The sequence below is a fragment of the Notamacropus eugenii genome, chromosome 3, assembly GCF_028372415.1.
Source record: "Notamacropus eugenii isolate mMacEug1 chromosome 3, mMacEug1.pri_v2, whole genome shotgun sequence".
Classification (NCBI taxonomy): domain Eukaryota; kingdom Metazoa; phylum Chordata; class Mammalia; order Diprotodontia; family Macropodidae; genus Notamacropus; species Notamacropus eugenii.
Window position 1 is genome coordinate 143031417 of NC_092874.1, and position 12872 is coordinate 143044288.

Below are 12872 nucleotides of genomic sequence, written 5' to 3' on the forward strand. Positions count from 1 at the left end.
TGAAATAACATGCAAAGAGCTTTGAAATATTTTATGAATGTCATTATTATTATATAAATAAGTAAATATAAAGGTAATTTGGCGAGGATGAGAAGGCTAATCCTTTTGGGGCTCAGGTCAGGCTTCATAGAGAGGAACATACATGCTAAGCCAGGGCAGTGATAAGAAAGCATTCTTAGCATGGGGGATGACTTTTATAAATGCATGGAGGTAGGGAAGGAAATACTAAATATGAGGAATAACTAGAAGCTCAGTATGATTGGATTATAGGATACCTGAAAGGCAGCAATGTTAGTTACGTTTCCATGTCTGCATGCAGTCAAATTGTGTAGAGCTTTACATTTTAGGCTGAAGAATTCCTTTTTTTTCCCTTGGAGGTAATGGGAATCATTGAAGGCTTTTGGACGGGGAGTGACGGTCAAACCTGTGTTTAGGAAGTTTTGGTAGCTGTTTAGAAGTTATAATGTGTGCTACTGGGTTGACTTTTGAATACCAATTACATACACTAAGTCCTACCCTTCTTTCTACTATTACCATGAATTGGAGTTCTGATTCCTGTCAGTTACTGTAAGCCTGACCAACCTGCTGTCACACCTTGACCCTGGCACTCTACAGTTCTTACATTCACCAGTTTACCTGGCATACTGTACTCTTGGTTACAGTCTCTGGGCAAGCTTTGTCTCTTGCCCTCATGTACTTGCCAACCTACTGAGAGTTGTGACCCCCTAATAGTAAAACTGGAACAGTAGTAAATCTTTTCTCCCAGTTGAACTCAAAATTTTACCAATCAACCTGCTTTTTATGAATATTCTGGTTCTCTGATTTATGGGCTTTCTTGATTCATTATTTATACCTGGATTCTTGCTATATTCTTCTGGTTGACCTCCCTGACCCTGTGGGCTTTAACTGATTTCAGTCCCTCCTCCACTTAGTTTGCCTACATAGTAAGCTCTACCCATGTCATCTTTCTACTATGTAAACTCCATCTGCCTTCCTTTTACCTTCAGGATTAAATATGACATCCCTTATTTGTTTTTAGATCTCTTAATAACCTAACTCCAGTGTACATTTTACAGTCCTCATAGACATAATCCCCTCTACATGTTTTATGATCCAGTTATATTGGTCTCTTAGCTTTTCTTTGCATATGAAAGATAGCTACTCCATCTCCTAATTCCAGGCATTTTCAGCGGTTGTCCCCCATACCTAGACCTCTATTCTTTATCAGGTCCACTTCTTACTTTCCTTGGTTTCCTTCAAGTTCCAGCTAAAATCCTACATTCTACCTATAGTCTTTTCTACTCTTTATGAACTTTATGAACTCTTAGGAACTTTATGTTTTTTTGTGGTGGTTGTTCAGTCCTTTTGATCATGTCTGACTCTTCTTGACCTTGCTTGGGGTTTGTTTTGACAAAGATACTGGAATAGTTTGCCATTTCCTTCTCCTCTTCATGTTACACATGAGGAAACTGAGACAAATAGGAATAAGTAACTTGCCAGAGATGACACTGCTAGTATCTAAGACTGGATTTCAACTCAAGAAGATGAGTCTTCCCTAGTCCAGGAATGATTCCTTTGTTACCCATTAAGTTAGTGTCTTCCATCTGAAATTTTCTCTACTTTTAAAATAGTTGTTGTTTTCAAATTGTTTCCTCCTGTTATATTGTAAGCAACCTGAGGGAAGAGACTGTTTTTTTGGGTTTTTTTTGTGCTTAGCACAGTTCGTGGAATACACTATGAAGTCATAAATGCTTGTTGAACCGATTTGAATTCTGCAATTTGAGAGAGTGAGTTTTCTTTTTTGTTTTAGTAATTAATTCTGAAATTTTGATGTGTTTTATATGAAATTTCAGAATACTGTGGTAAACTTTCAGAAATTTCACATGTAAATGCATGTATTTCTCTGAGAAATATAGACTAGATATTAGAGCACAACAGTTCATTAATGTGTTTCCTCAACAGCATATACATGGTTATAAATCCCTGCCCTATCATTCCTTGTAATTCTTTTTAGATTTGAGCTGATCTACTAATACAATTCAAGTCAACCAAACATTCAGTAAGAGGCTCCTAAATGCCATGCATTGAGCTAGTTATGATGGGAAATGAAAATTTCCTATCTTCATGGATCTTATGGTCTAATTGCTAGATAAGACACAGACAAAATATTATCTAAGTACCTGCAGAGCACTACTATGTAAGGTCAGAGAAGAAAAGAATCTTCCCAGCTATAGGGATTAGAAAAAAGGAAAGGAGGACATTACAAAAATGGAGAAAAAACAAAAGCAAGAATAAAGCAGCAAAGTCCAAGGATGATTGGGTGGATATAACATAGTTCAGTTTTACTAGATCATGAGAATATTCAGGGGATTGACATCCCTGGATGAAAAAAGCAGAATGATGCTAACTTTTGAGTAATGGAGTATAGAGTTACATACTTTGAAAGAAAAAGACCAGAGTTCAAATTTTGGCTCACTTTTTTGCAATAGTTATGTGATCCTGGAGAAGTCACAAGCTCTCTCACCCTCAGTTTCTTTAAAAAATAAGGATAATAATACCACAGAGTTGGTTAATGGATTATTGAGAATAATCTATGTAAAATACTTAGCAAATCTTAAAATACAACAATGTTGTTATGATGGTTGTTTTTGTTGATGAAGATAACGATGATGACATTGATGTTAAGGAACTGTGTTTTGAGTTTTACTCAATAGGCAATTTCCAACTCCTGATAATTTTTAAGCAGAGTGATGGGATCATACTTATGTATTAGGAAATTAATCTAGCAATAGATACAAGATAGATTAGAGGAGAAGAGAGGAATAGGAAACCTTTTATTTTTAATATCATTTATAGTAGTTTGGATAAGTAGTAAGATATGACTGTGGCAATAGGAATAATTGGTGGCATTGGGAATATAGAGGAAAGACAGACCATAGAAATATTATAAATGATAAATCAGTAGAATTTTCTAACAAGTTCCATTTTATAGGTGATGATTAAATAAAAGTCAGATGAATAAACTATGCTCTAGTCAAGATTTGGAGCACATGGAGTTCATTGAATGGTGTTACCATTTTTTAAAAGATGAAATCTGGAGAAGAAACAGATTTACAGGGAATGATATAAAATCTTGGATTTATACATGTTGAGTTTGCTGGCCTAATGGAACCTCCAAGTGAAGATGTCCTATAAATATTTTAAAGATGTCAGTTGGGATGTCAGTAGAGCACTCAGGCTGGTGATGCAGATTTAGGAGGTATCTGTGGTAGACGTGGTAGTTGATCTCATGGGAATAAATGGTATTGCCAAGAGAGTAAATATAAAGAAAAAATAGTCAAAGAGCCAAAAAGTACCTGTTTCCCCTCCTCCCCACCTTAGGACTTAGGAAGAGAATGAAGTACTAGCAAAAGAAGCTAAGAATTTGTATATTGTCTGTATATGCCTATTTCTCTACTAGTCTGTGATCTAAAGATAATGTCATAAAATGTCTCCTATGATCTCTAGAACAGTCTTCTGCTGCTAGTAGATTCTTAATAAGTATTTATTGAATTTCATTGAACTGAATTATAAAATGAGGGGGCTTGTTCTAGTTCACTTTTGAGATTCCTTCCAGTCCTAAATCTACAACGCTATGAATTAAAGGAGAATTAGGAAAATGTTTTTTCTCTGAAACTAAAGAAAGAGATATATGAAAAGGGAAGGCATGACATACTTAGGCATGACAAATTCTATGGAGAGGTAGAAGAAAGTGATGAGTAGAGTGGGAAAACCCTAACACATTTGATTTTGCCATTAGGAAGGAAAAAAAGCACACAATGTCAGTATAAAGAGCTTTAAGGTAAATGTAGTATATCCATTTATAATTTACTATAGAAACTAAAAGAACCAGTGAGAAGAAATCTTAGAGCCCAGTATAATTAGGAAAAAACATTCAGATGCAAATGTGCACTAGTGCAATTCCTTGGGATATATTTTCTTTAATTATTAAATCTAATTTAGAAGTAAATGTTTCCTTTATTTTGAAATGAACAAAAACAATAACAGCAAATACAAAACCTGGTGCAACAAAACTTGAGTATCAGTTTTAGAGGCCACAGATGCTTTTTCATTGATTAATTCTCACCTTGTTTTGTTGTGTCTTGAAACTTATTTGTAAAGAATATGTGAAAATAGCCTTTATAATTTCATTTGTAACATATGGAATGCTGTTTCAGATTATCTTTACGTAAATTTCCTACATATAATAATAATGATAATATTAATGATAACAAAGCTCATATTTATTTTATAAAATGCTTCTTTGGCTGCAGTTCTTGAATACTGATAATGAAAATCTGGTCCACATGTCTGAGGAAACAGACTTAGAAAGGGCAAATGGCCTGTTTAGGGTCATGCACAGATAGGAAGAGGAAGACATAGATTGACATTTTGTTGTCTCATAATGACCACGAAGATTGGGTAGTATTCAAGTACCAAAAAAAATAGACTTGAGATGGAGGAAAAAATATACAAATTTAATGAATTTTGGTTATTGTGCATATATTCCCAGAAGGGAAAAGTAAACTGGCATTGCATTGATTGGCAAACTCATTTTTTAATGATGTACAGATGGTACGGGTACTCGTACTTTCAATATGGTACTGACCTTTCAGCTTATACAAATGGCTATCATCCAATCCTTCTGTGTACAGTTATTGCCTAATGGTTTGCTTAAGCAAGATAACTAACGGGACCATATGAAATTTGCCTTTCCAAGTAAATGAATTTGGGACCCTCACAGGCAAAGTCAAAGTTTAGTAATGAAATATTAAAAGCCCCCAAGTCAGGACCAATCACAAATAATCAAATTGTTTATAACTTTGTATTTGATTTGTTCTCTCTGCTTAAATTTATACACACAATACCTACATGCATGCATACACGCACACACTCACATTCACTCATGTGCACTGAACATGACTGACTGAAAAACACACCATCAAAATCCTTTTGCATTGAAGCAGTTTCCAAATTGCAATGGAGAGGAAAACATTCAGAACACACTAAATGTATCCAAATGAAACCATAATGAACTCAAAGTGCAATTTGAGTGAGATGTTTGGGATCAAAATTTATCTAAATTGAAATGAATTTTCTCTCTTCTCTTAGACTCAGAACTAGTTGAGTTATCATGGATGGCATTTCCATGCAAAAGAGGGTGGCAGGAATAACCAAGAGAAGAGGGAGATGTGTACACACTGGAAATTCCACTTGCAGATCACTCCTTACTGAAGCCAACTATGACAGCTATTTAAAATATGCTTCTAGTGAGTTTCTTGGGAGAAAAACATAGAAGAACTTGATGCCTGGGTACTGGAGATGGGGGCAAGAATGCCATGAATAAAAACAATGAAGCTTTCAGAGATTTATCACCCATTTTATGTTGCCTGGATAAGGAGGAAAAAGACTTCTATAGCTTTGGATCCAAACAGTGATATTCTTCTGTCTAGGAATCTAATGTATCAGTTTAGTGCAATGTGAGATGACTTCTCCAGTTGGGGGGAGGTTGGTAAATCTATAGAATGTAGTCAGAGAAAAGTACCTAGAATACTTTAAGTTTAAGTGATTTGCCCAGGGTCACAAAGACAGTATGTCCTAGAAGTGAGAAACACTTGACCTAGTTTTCCCCTGTGCCATGGCGCTTCTCTATTCTATATTGTACATTCATATTAATTTTCTTCTTTAAAGTCAGAAATGAAGTCCTGATAGTATGTTTGAACTAGAAAAAATAATTTGCCTAATATTCTTTTTTAAATCACATTTTTCTTGTGTGAAAATACTGTTTAAGATGAAATGAATGAATTATTCAAACTCTGTGCAGGGACAGTAAAACCTGTCTTTTTAGAACAAACAGGGAAATCTTTTAGAATAATAAATATCTTTTGTTCTGTTTACCAGTCTTTCAAGCAGACTGGTATTTAATGATAGTGGGTTAAGCTACAAATGTATTTAGAATATTAATTACTATGTGCTCACCAAAACAAGGATGCTCATTCTCAAAGTTGCTAGGTGATTAATAGAACTTTAAAATTTATCTGGTAAATGAATGATGGTATTGATCATTAACATTTTATGCATATATAATACTTGATCATTATTTAGATCTAATTTATTCTCTCTTCTATCAGCTGAGTTAAATTTGCCTCATTAGCTTTTTTTCCTGATAAAGATTTTAATTAGTATAAACTTTCCCTTCCTGTCTTTCAGATAAGAATGAAAAGGAAAAAGTGTTTTGAATGGTCAGAAATCAATTTTTATCAGAAGTTGAATTGGAGAATCATAGGATCATAGAAACAAAATAAACATTACAAATGGACTAGATTAGGTGTTAGTATGTCATGGGGTCTTTTGACTGTCTAGTAAAACTTATAGGTTTCTCAAAATAATGGTTTTAAATGCATAAAATAAAACGAAAACAAATATTACAAAAGAAACAAGACGGTATATAATTATCAAGATATTTAATAAAACAAGAGAAATTCATAGACCCTAGATTGACCTAGTCCAGGGGTAGGGAACCTGTGGCCTTGAGGCTACATGTAGAGTTATAGGTCCTCAAGCGTGACAGTCAAAGGACCCCACTGGAGGGCCACATATGGCCTTGGGGACACAGGTTCCCTATCCCTGCACTCAAACTTCTTGTTTTACAGATCAGAAAGTTGAGGTTCAAAGAGCATAAACGTCTCACTCCACATCACAAATGTGCTTAGGGTCAAAGCTGAGGCTATAATCCACATTTTCCAAATGCTGCCAGTTTAATATTTCTGAACTAATTCAAATGTAATTCAGGGACAGAATCTGGAGAAGAGGAGACTTGGGCAGAGGGGGTAATTCTTATGTTTCAACTAATTTGATATTTTTGTGGAATTTATAGGCTGAAGGTAATATGTGAAGTTCAGTATTGTTGATGACATAGAATATGAGTCATTAAATTTTAACATAACTTTATCTTGTAGTAGATTACTAACGACAAAATATGCTTATTAAAATGATGTCAGAAAGATTTTTGTGCTAAAATGATTACATTCCAAAGCAAACATATTCACAATTTTAGTAGCTATACATGTGCATCACGTTTTAGTTTGACTTTTATATTCATAAGCTCACAAGGAATTGTGTTTTAAAAAATAAAAGTAGAAAATAATTTATTTTAAAATACTATCAGCTTCATTGATAGTCTAAATAAAATCAGAGACCTCCAGGAGTCACTAAGTGGGGTCAAATATTCCATTCCTTCCTTTTACTTCAGGAATTCTCCTTACCAAATTAGCTGTATATTAACTTTTGCTTTGGTTTCATGGGATTTATTTACTCAAAGCTATTCCCTAAAAATAAGACCTATATTTTTTAAATAATATTTTTTTCTGGTGCTGTTACATGACTTTGAGTAATGGAATACAATAGTCTCTGAAGAGTTACAGTAGAATGTCAGTTAACAGTCAAATGAGAGATGTTCAGTGGGTATGAGCAGACATTAACCAAGAGTTGCACCCAAGAAGGACAAAGGATGTCAACAGAGAGATGTAATTCTAAAAGGAAAGGTGAGCTGGTCATGTACTGAGAGCAAGAGACAAATGATGAACAACCCACATCCTCCATTGCTATTTAGACAATGTGTCAAAGTAGAGAATGGTCTTTTTCACATTGGATAGATTCATATGGAGGAGAAAGAAATAGCATACAGGCAAGAATTACAGAAGATGAGGGGATGTGGATGCATTGTAATCTGCCATGGTTGGAGGGTGTAACTACCTGGATGAAATTACAGGTCCATACAAATAAGCTTGATCTGATTTTTGCATAAATTCACATAGCTAATGTGAATCAGGATTTGAACTCAAGTCATCTGACTTAAAGTGCAGTGCGCTTTCCAAGGCATCACAGATATTTTCCAAGTATTTGTACATTTGAACCTGACATTGAATAGAACCCTCTTACCTAAAGTATCAGAATTAAAGTACATTTGTTGATATTTGAACTGAGGTATTTACAATATAGTTTTACATATTTAGAAGCAAAATTGTAATGTGCTATGCAATGCCTATAAAAGCTGCTTTCAAACAAAATAACAGAAAACTGTAGGATTTGAAAAATTAGCATTTGGGAAAGAAGTTAAATTTGCATTTATAACTGTTTTTCATTCTTAAATTATAGTTTGCAATTGTAAAAGCACATAATTACCTCCTAGTTTAATTGCTGCTACTCTCTGTATGAAGCCAACAGTCTTTAGCTGAAAGTGTTATAATGGATTATATTACACAATTTAGAAATCTCACCTGTATGAATTTTTGTGTTGACTATATATCGTTGCTGTTAGGTTTATTTTCACATGCAGTGTTATGTAGCTGAGGAAAAAATAGACTGTTCTGATGAATTGGAAATGCTAAATTGATTTTCTTTACTACACAAACACATAAAGCAAAGATACTATTATATAATTTCTTGGTTTCACTTGCATGAAATCAAACTGGAATTTTTATATCTGCCTAACAAAACTATTTTGTAAATAGAATGTGTGATGAGAAAAGACTTGATTGCTAAAAAATAAAAATAACAAAAATGCTGGAAAATTATGCCAATAGCAGTGTCGTTTAATGATCTAGTCATGCAGGGCTACCTCCAATCCTGACTATGCTAACTATATGGCTGAACTAGTTAATGATCAATTTAACATCTGACTTTACTAGTAACACATATTCAACATATTTGGTTTGTTTTTTTTCTTGGTCAAAATTTTACAGTACTGTAGCACTAAAAACATTAAGTTTTCTGCCACTCAGAAAACTTCTGGACCCTCTTCACCGAGGAAAAGTATTCCTTTGCTATGTTAGGAAGAATACATGTTCACTAACTAATGCCAGGGTTATAGTCATCTTTAAACCATGTTAAAACAATTTTCTCTTATAGATGGTTTTAGAAAAAGACAGTTTCAGAATGTTGGATTCTGCATCACCAATAATTCCAACTAATCATTTTAGAAAAGTCTCAAAATCTCTGCAAGTAGAGAAAACACTCAAGATATCATTTATTCCTCTGTTTATAGGATAGCAATTATATGATTATTAAAAATAACCTGGTTTAACATTGAATGCTCTTTCTCTGATACTGTGTTCTGTTTCATCATGATGAAGACTTGAAAATAAAACTCTGACATTCCAAGAAGCAGTGTTAAACTTCCAGCGGAGGCCAGTAATAAGACCATTCTGTTCAGGTGATTAGTTTCAATTACTAAGCGGAAGAGGGACCTTTCCTGGACCTCAGAGGGCACAGTCCAAGTTATCAGCCAAGAGAATAAGCAGGATGCCTTGTCAAGTCAACTCAAAGTTCATTAGATAACTCAACCAGAAGCAGTTGACAAGAAGCAGGAAAGAGGTTGAGAGATAGTTAAGCCAGCACAAAACCATGAAAAATACACTACAAAGGAGGACAGGCATAAAAAATAGTATCTTGTCTCATTTGAGTTCTGCAAAGTACTTGCTTTTAGGAGGAAATAGCATTTTACAAGACCAGAGAGGCAGTCAATAAAACTTTGTGACAAAGGGATCATATTATATCCTTACTTATGAAGGGTAGAATTAGAAATTACAGGGAATAGATTCTATGACATTTTTCTAGGTTTTTAGATTCTTGATTCTTTCATGAAAAATGGTGGGGATATATCTATAGTTAGCAATAAATTTGAATATTCTGGTCAAAAACAGATATGTCCAAGGACAAGAAAATCCTTTTCCGTCTATGTGCGGAATACTTTTAATTCATCATTTTGCTTTTCTGTATAAAAGTACGGAATATTTATTTTGCTTTTCTGAATAAAAGTATGGAATATTTAGTGTGTATGGAATACTTATACATTTCTACAAAACTAGGGTTTAGAACAGGTACAGGCCTCATCAATTTACTACGTGATGCAACTTTTCCACAAAAACGATTCTTCTGGGAGAAGCAGGATGACTTGAGTGTGCCTTTGAGAGACTGTGGAGTATGAGTAGACTTTCTATAACTGGCTTCATTCAGCTAACCACACAGTGAAGAAGAGGCTCTATGACTGGCTTTGAAGGCATTCGTAAAGGCCTGTTAGCTTTAAGTCACCTTCTGTTTTGCCTCATTACTCTTGGAAGGAATCTTGGTGACTCCTATGCTAATGGCATCTGTTGAGAAATAATGCTGGAAGGGAAAGACTTTCATGTTTTCCCTCATTCTGAGGTCATATAATCCTCAAGAAAGAGGTCTTCATCCTTGTCATGTTTCTCAGGGCCACATGGTGTTAGAGAAAAGGAGGCTCTATAGGCCTTTATAGCATTGTTTTTCACCAGATTAATGAATGAAAATTTTGATATGAAGCCAAATGAGGAGACAAGGCAAAGAGGAGGTTAGCTATTGGTGAAAGATCTTTTTGATTGCTTCCCAAGTCTATTAAAGAGCCTCTCCTTCACATTAGGCTTAACTGATTAGAATCAGTTATGGAATACCTATCCATGCTCAAAGTCTCTTTAAGGCCATTTCTTCACTTTTATGAAATCTTCCATGTGGAGAAGTTGCATCAGCCAATCAGGCTGATGGTTTCTTGCATACGCTAGACCTGTCTTTTTTGCCTCTAAAACCCACCTCTCTGATACAGCACCTTGATCAGTGCTGTGATAGTGAAATGTAGCAAGGCTTACTACTTAAGGCAAATATTTGAAATGTTACTTACAGCCGCTGAAGGTGAGAATGCAAAAAATGTTATAGAATTTTAGAAGAGATAACATCAAAATACCCATTGATATTGTTGAAGCCTAGAATGATGTAATGCAAGAATGCTTTCTTCCTGTATTGCAGAAAAGTCTCCCTAACTTGATTAATGATTTTGAAGAATTTGAACCTTCAGAACAATTTTCTCAATTTCTCAAACCAGTGTAAATCTAGTAAAACTAAGTTACATAGGAAGAGGTACAAGAGGAAGATATTGAAGAGCATGACATCCTGATGATCCAACCACAGAAGACTTGTGGCAACTTGCTTCGAATGGGAAAGTGAAAGCAGGAGATGAAGAAGATGATGATGTTCAAGAAAGCCAGAAGGTTACATGACAGCTTGACATTCCAGTAATCAAGTGTTTTAAGCATTATTAAAAACATTTGTAATGACTTGAAGATGACTGTAATACTGAACTTAGTAAAATAGTTGGATGTGACCAGGTAAAGTGTCATTTAATATATATGAAATTGTACTTCCATTTTTATCAAGTTCCTGGCTTTTTTTCCCAATGTGTAATGAATGTTGTAGTACTATACCTCTAACCTAATTTCCCCCCCCCCCATAAGCTCTGTGGCTTTTATTACAAGATTTTACACAATTTGGCACATCACATTGAAGCCAAACTGGTTTTAATTATGATAATAAATCATATCTAGATCATGTTATAAGGGCCACCAATGAAATAACTTCACAACAACTCCATGAAGTTAGATGGCAGAGATTAGTATCATTTAGATAGTGAGAGATAGACAGACAGACAGATAGATAGATAGATAGAGAGAGATAGAGATAAATAAATTTGGAAGGTGAGATTGAGAGAGGTTATGTCACAAAAGTTAAGAAGGGCTAAGCTGGGATTTCAGCTCATGTCTTATGGCAGACCTTGTGCTTATTCTGCCACATCATATAGTCTTTCATGTTAATACCTTCAACTTTCAGTCTTTCCCTACAGCTGTTGAAAAAAACACTCAAAAATCCAGACCCCCAAATCTAGGTATCATCCTTAACCTATCACTCAAATTCACCTCATATATAAAATCTGTTGTGAAGTCTTGTTATTCCTGCCTTCACAATATCTCTTTTATAGGTACTCTTCTATCCACTTACACAACAACAAACTTAGTTGAGACCTGTATAACCTTTACTCTGGACTATTACAATAGCCTGCTGTTTGGTCTCCCTGACTCAAGCTTCTTTCCACTCCAATCCATTTCTAATCAGCTATCAAAATGAACTTCAAATAGTGCAGGTGTGACCATGTCACCCCGCTACTCAGCTGTCAAATATAAAACCCTTTATCCAACATTCAAAGCTTTTTGTAACCTTTACCCTTCCTAATTTTCCAGTCTTATACTTTTTCCTGCTACAGTCTACCTACATTGGCCTTTTTGCAATTCTGTGAAGCTCGCAGTTTACATCACCCCTTTATGCCTTTGTACTGGCAGTTTCTTGTTCCTCTCTTTAATACATAGTTCCCTCACCTTCACCACTTAAATTTCCTGGCTGCCTTTAAGACTCAACTCAAATTTCATTTTTATCAGGAAGCCTTTCTCTCAAACTTCTCTAGTGTCGTTTCTCTGAGATTGTCTTTCATCTACTCATTCTCTCTCTCTCTCTCTCTCTCTCTCTGAAACTATTTTATAGATAATAACTATTACAAACTAATGGTTGTATAATTATTGTATAATTAAATATATGATATATAGTAATTACGCATAACTGTTGTATATATACAGTCGATGTAAAGGTTGTATATAATACCCACATACACACACACATACATATATTTATCTTTCACACACACAAGCCTCTACTTTTGTACATGGTTGAGATTGCTCTCTCTTTGGACTGGGGGTCCTTGAATTCAGAAACTGTTTTTGTCTTTTTTTTATCCCTAGAGATTAGCATAGAGCTTGGGACATAATACTTAACAAATGTTTGTTGACTCAGTGACTTACTAGACAAATGCTCCAGAAGCACCAGAGAATTTTTTTTTAACACATTGCTAACAGAAGCTATAATAGTGAGGTTCATTTGGTTTTTCTTGAATGTCAATGTATTTGGGCTTCAACTGGAAGCTTGGCTCATGAAAT

At 34.7% G+C, this 12872-nt stretch overlaps 1 long non-coding RNA gene across 1 annotated transcript; it reads left to right on the forward strand.

Moving 5' to 3' along the window:
• Window positions 1-7285: 7285 nt before the first annotated feature.
• On the forward strand, window positions 7286-11174 carry LOC140531274 (uncharacterized). Its single transcript, XR_011976312.1, has 3 exons — window positions 7286-7583; window positions 9174-9253; window positions 10861-11174. It is a non-coding gene; the product is annotated as an uncharacterized lncRNA (long non-coding RNA).
• Window positions 11175-12872: the final 1698 nt, after the last annotated feature.